This window comes from Ursus maritimus (assembly GCF_017311325.1).
Source record: "Ursus maritimus isolate PB19 chromosome X unlocalized genomic scaffold, ASM1731132v1 scaffold_X1, whole genome shotgun sequence".
In the NCBI taxonomy this organism is placed as follows: domain Eukaryota; kingdom Metazoa; phylum Chordata; class Mammalia; order Carnivora; family Ursidae; genus Ursus; species Ursus maritimus.
Genome location: NW_024423319.1, coordinates 44,329,696 through 44,335,912, shown reverse-complemented (window position 1 = coordinate 44,335,912; position 6,217 = coordinate 44,329,696).

Sequence of the window (6,217 nt, the reverse complement as noted above, 5' to 3'; positions counted from 1 at the left end):
CTTAGTGATTCCAGGTCAGAAAGGCGGGAGAAAGTTGTAAACGTTAGTTTGGAGAACTGTAGCCAATATTTAGAAAAATTGGAAAAATTAATAATCTAGCCCAGTTTACAGATAGATAACAAAACCTCAAAAAAAGATAAGCAGAACTAGAATCTAATATTCACAAAAGTGGGTTATAGTTTTCTATGAAACATAACTTTTCTCTCTACAGTTACCCATATGTCTAGCAAAGATAATCACAGTAAGACTAATTTGTTAGCAAAATAAGTCTAGTCTTATTAAACTTGGCCTGGTTATTTATAGAAGTACAGCGAGAATAGTCATTGACCATATAGACTATTTTTAAGTCTCCTTGCTAAAACTATTCATAAGGAAACTCAGATAGGACTTTTTAAAAAGTTTTTATTTAAATTCTAGTTTAGTTAACACACAGTGTAATATTAGTTTCAGATGTATAATATAGTGATTCAGCACTTGCATACATCACCCAGTGCTCATCAAAACTGCACTCTTTAATCCCCATCACCTATTTCACCCATCCCCCCACCCACCTCCCCCCTGGCAACCATCAGTTCTCTATAGTTAAGAGTCTGTTGATTGGCTTGCCTCTCCTTTTTTCCCCTTTGCTCATTTGTTTTGTTTCTTAAGTTCCACATATGAGTGAAATCATATGGTATTTGTGTTTCTCTGACTGACTTATTTCGCTTAGTATAATCTCTCTAGTTCCATCCAGGACATTGCAAATGGCAAAATTTCATTCTTTTTATAGGTAATATTCCATTGTATGTGTATTACCACATCTTCTTTATCCATTCATCAGCCGATGGACACTTGGGCTGTTTCCATAATTTGGCTGTTGTAGATAATGCTACATAAACATCAGGGTGCATATACCCTTTGAATTAGTATTTTTGTATTCTTTGGGTAAATACCTAGTAGTGCAATTGCTGGATCAGATTAGAGTTTTAAAAGCCTCTCAAGCTCCTTTACGTGTAAAGTTAGCTTGTGCATTTGGGATTTTCCTAATTTTCTGAGAGAGGCTTGGACGGCTATGTATTTCCCTCTTAGGACCGCCTTTGCAGTATCCCATAAGTTTTGGACTGAAATGTTTTTGTTCTCATTAGTTTCCATGAATTGTTTAAGTTCTTCTTTAATTTCCTGGTTGACCCAATCACTCTTCAGCAGGATGCTCTTTAACTTCCAAGTGTTTGAATTCCTTCTAAATTTTTTTTTAATAGCCAAACTGTGGAAGGATCCGAGATGCCCTTCAACAGATGAATTGATAAAGAAGATGTGGTCCATATATACAATGGATTATTCAGCCATCAGAAAGGCAGGCAGAGCAGCAGGCAGAGGGAGAGGGAGAAGCAGGCTCCCCGCTGAGCAGCAAGGCCATGTGGGACTTGATCCCACCCAGGACCCTGGGATCATGACCTGAGCTGAAGGCAGACACTTAACTGACTGTGCCACCCAGGGGTACCCACCATTTGCATCGACATGGATGGAACTGGAGGGGATTATGCTAAGTGAAGTAAGTCAAGCAGAGAAAGACAATTACCATATGGTTTCACTCATATGTGGAACATAAGCAATAGCACAGAGGCCCGTAGGGGAAGAGAGGGAAATCTGAAGGCGGAGAAATCAGAGAGGGAGATGAACCATGAGAGACTATGGACCTCAGGAAACAAACTGAGGGTTTTGGGGGGGGTGAGGGGATGGGGTAACAGGGTGATGGGTATTAAGGAGGGCACGTGTTGTGATGAGCACTGGGTGTTATACACAACTAATGAATCATTGAACACTATGTCAAAAATTCATGATGTGCTATACAGTGGTTAACTGAACATAATTTAAAATATATATATATAAAAGCCTCTCAAGGCTAGAAAGCCAAGCCAAGGACTTGCCAGATGTCACCTGAGATAACCTATAGATTTGGATGAATTCCTCTCTTCCCTGAAGGTTCCTAAAATACACTGGTATTGCTGGGGCCTCAGGATGTGGCCTTTCTTACTTGATAAATCTGGGAACCCTGTAAGGGAGATATTAGGCAGTCTTTCCACGGGGCTTTATTGGCTCCATAAAGTCAACCTTAGTTCCTTAAAGCTGTCTGGTCATATCTGATTTTATGCAGATCATTCTCAACTATGACATTCCAGTCAAAGTCTCAGTAATGAAACCAATGCTTTCAATTGTATCCTGTTACAAGAAAAACAGATTTTTATTGAATGTATGCAAATTATTTTATTGTCACAGAAGAAAAAAAAAAAAAACTGACTAAGAGTTTCCAAATGCTGGAAGGATCAAGTAGGAAGAAAAGATAAATATTTTGATTCTGTTTATAAAAGAATAATTTACCAAATCACGGAGCTTAAAAGAAAAGAGAAAAAGATATCCTTAAATCTGGGAAACAAAACATCAAAGAACAAGAGTTTTTTTCAAACAAAAAGTCATAAAAATTATAATCATCCTCACCAGTTCATTAAATACCATGTTAATTCTTGTTCTACTTGAATCTAATTTTTCCATTAGAGTTCTAGAAATTCTTATCCAATTTAGTGGTATGATCTTAACAATTACCAGAACAATGTATTTTAGAATACTTGCCAGAGTCCTGTCCCGAATCTCTTTGAGGATGAAACACTTCTACAAAAGCATCAGAGTAAAATAATAATTGCCTGCAAATGACAAAATGACTTCAAAAATGGCTGTGGTTAAAGATCTGATGAGAGTTTATTTGAAAAGGAAATTTAGTTATCTCTGTGGCATACAGCAATTTCAGATAGTAATTGGACAATGAGCATATTGACAAATTTCTATGAACTTCAAACAACTGCAGAATATTTATAATAGTAATATATACCAATATGTATATAACCTAAGAAGGCTTATCGCCACTTCTTATTTGGCAATGCTTCCCATGTAATTTAACACACCAAATAAGCCTAATTAGTTTAACATCTCTCTTTTACAAGGTGAGAGAAAAATATTCTGAGATTTTCCATGGACTTCTAGGAAGTCTCAAAGTTAGCCTGAGGTAAAAAAAGACTCTATTTTGAAAAGCTGTCAAAAATGTCAAAAGATTTGAACATTTTATTAAATAGGATCACAAATCATTATGAAACAATACTTATTTATTTAACCAAAGTGACAATAAAAGATTTTAAAGGCAAATACAGAAGGTTACAATGTTGTAAACAAAACGTAACTCTTTTCATATCGAGAAGACTCTGTTCTCTCATGTAATCGAAGACCTTAATAAAGACAACAGGAAGCACAGGAAATTATTTTGGCAAGACACAAAATTTTTTCTTCCCAGGCAGATTACCCAAAAGGTAAGGAAAAACGTTTCGCAATCTCTTCTCAAGAGCCAACCAACAGTCCAAGAAAACTTTGTCTTTTTAACAGAGAGAAAAACAAATTCAAATTTTGCACCAGTGTACTTTTAATATCAAGGCTTATTCTTTAAAAACCTATGAATAAATCTATTCTAATCATAGCCAGCTTGACCACACATAAAATTCCTTTCCCAAGATTCCATTTGCACAAACCTTCCATCCATTCAGTTTTTGTCCTGTATTTTCCTCTTTCTCATTCTGGAACTACCAGTCATTCTACTTTAGGACAAAATTACTCTCTTTTTCCCTTAACAAAAACAAGTCCTTCATACTTTTCCTTATCCAAAAAACACATCCTATCTATGCTAAGCAAAATAAGTCAGAGAAAGAAATACCATATGATTTCACTCATATGTGGAATTTAAGAAATAAAACAGATGAACATAGGAGAAGGGAAGAAAAAAATAAGATAAAAACAGGGAGGCAAACCATAAGAGACTCTTAACTATTGGAAACAAAGAGGGTTGCTGGAGGGGAGGGGGATGGGGGGATCAGGGTGATGGGCATTAAGGAGGGCACTTGATGTAATGAACACTGGGTGTTATATGCAACTGATGAATCAGTAAATTCTACCCCTGAAATTAATAATACAGTATATGTTAACTAAATTGAATTCAAATAAAAATTTTTTAAAATACCCTATTTTCCTTACCTACTTTTTATACACAGCTGTTACCTTTCACCCTTATTATTTCTTTTTTTTTTCTTTTTTTTAATGATTTTTTATTATATTATGTTAGTCACCATACAGTACATCCCTGGTTTCCGATGTAAGGCTCGATGATTCATTAGTTGCATATAACACCCAGTGCACCATGCAATACGTGCCCTCCTTACTACCCATCACCGGTCTATCCCATTCCCCCACCCCCCCACCCTTATTATTTCTACCTGTTTTAATTTACATATATTGATTAGCATTCTTAATCTTTAGAAACCATACTTTTTAAAAAAATATCTTTGAAAGATTTTATTTATTTGAGAGAGAGAGAGAGAGAGAGAGAGCATGAGCGGGGGGAGGGGCAGAGGGAGAGGGAGAAGCACACTCCCCCCTGAGCAAGGAGAAATGGGCTTGATCCCAGGACACCTGGATCATGACCTAAGCCCAAGGCAGATGCTTAATCAACTGAGCCACCCAAGTACCCCAGAAACTGTAATTTCTAATGAAAACTAAGAAGTAAGCAATTGTGGATTGCCTATTACACTAATATTATATGGATTGGCAAATTTATAAATATATTTCATAACTTCTAGAAGTGTATTCTTCCTCACAGTAAATTTTTCAATATGATTATGATTACATTAACAACACAGAAGAGGGAGAAACACTTCCCAATTAATTCTATGAGACTAGTATCACCCTGATATCAAAACAAGACTAGGTATAATAAGGAAACTACAGACCAATACCTTTTATAAATTAGATGCAAAACCCTCAACAAATTACTAGCAAATTGAATCCAGCAATATATAAAAATTATTATAAGCAATAACCAAGTAGAATTTATCCCAGAAATGTAAATTTAGTATAATACACAAAAGTCAGTCAATATAAGCCATCATATTAACAGAATGAAAGCCAAAAACCACAAGATCATCTCAACAGATGCAGTAAAACATTTGACAAAATCCAGCACCCTGTCATGATAAAAATATTCAACAAACTAGAAATACTAAAGAACTTCTTCATGATAAAGGACATCTACCAAAAACATACAACTTACATCACACTTAAGGGAGAAAGACTAAAAATGTTCCCTCTAAGAACAGAGAAACAAGATGGGGATGTCCTCTCTGGCCATTTTTACAGATTGTACTACAAGTTCTATAGTCAAGAAAAAGAAATAAAAAGGCATCTAGTTAGGAAATAAATAAGTAAAAGGATCTCTATTTGAAGATAATATAATCTTATATATAGCAAATCCTAAGGAATCCATTAAAAAACTATGAGGGCTAACGTATTAGTGGAATACTGTGGCAGTATACAATATCAATATATAAAAATCAATTGTATTTCTTTACATTAGGAATTAACAATCTGAGGGGCACCTGGGTGGCTCAGTCATTAAACGTCTGCCTTTGGCCTAGGGCGTGATCCCTGCCCCGCTGGGGGCCTGCTTCTTCCTCTCCCACTCCCCCTGCCTGTGTTCTCTCTCTCACTGGCTGTCCCTCTCTCTGTCAAATAAATAAATAAAATCTTAAAAAAAAAGAAAAGAAATTAACAATCTGGAAGTGAACTTGAGAAAATAATTCCATTTACTGTGGCATCAAAAACAAAAACATTGTTAGTAATATATATAACAAAAGAAATTCCAGACTTAAAAATTGAAAACACAAACCGTTATTTAAAAAAAAATAAGAAGGTGCACCTGGGTGGCTCAGCCAGTTAAGCGTCCAACTCTTGATTTTGGCTCACGTCATGATCTCAGGGTTGGCTCTGTGCTCAGCAGGGAGACTGCTCAGGATTCTCTTTCTCTCTCTCCCTTTGCCCTTCCCCCGCACGCTTGTGCTCTCTCTCTCTCTCAAATAAATAAACCTTTAAAAAAAATTTTTAAAAATAAAGAAGACCTAAATAAAGGGAAATCCCATGTTCATGGATTGAAAGACAGTATTGTTCAGATGGCAATATTGATCTACAGATTCAGTGCAATCCCTATCAAAATCCCATCTGGGTTCTATGTAAAAAATGACAAAATAATTCCAAATTCATGGGATCCAGAACAGAAAAAAAATCATCTTAGAAAGAATAATATTGGCTATCTCATACTTCCCAATTTCAAAACTTGCTACAAAATAACAATAATCAAGACGGTGTGGTA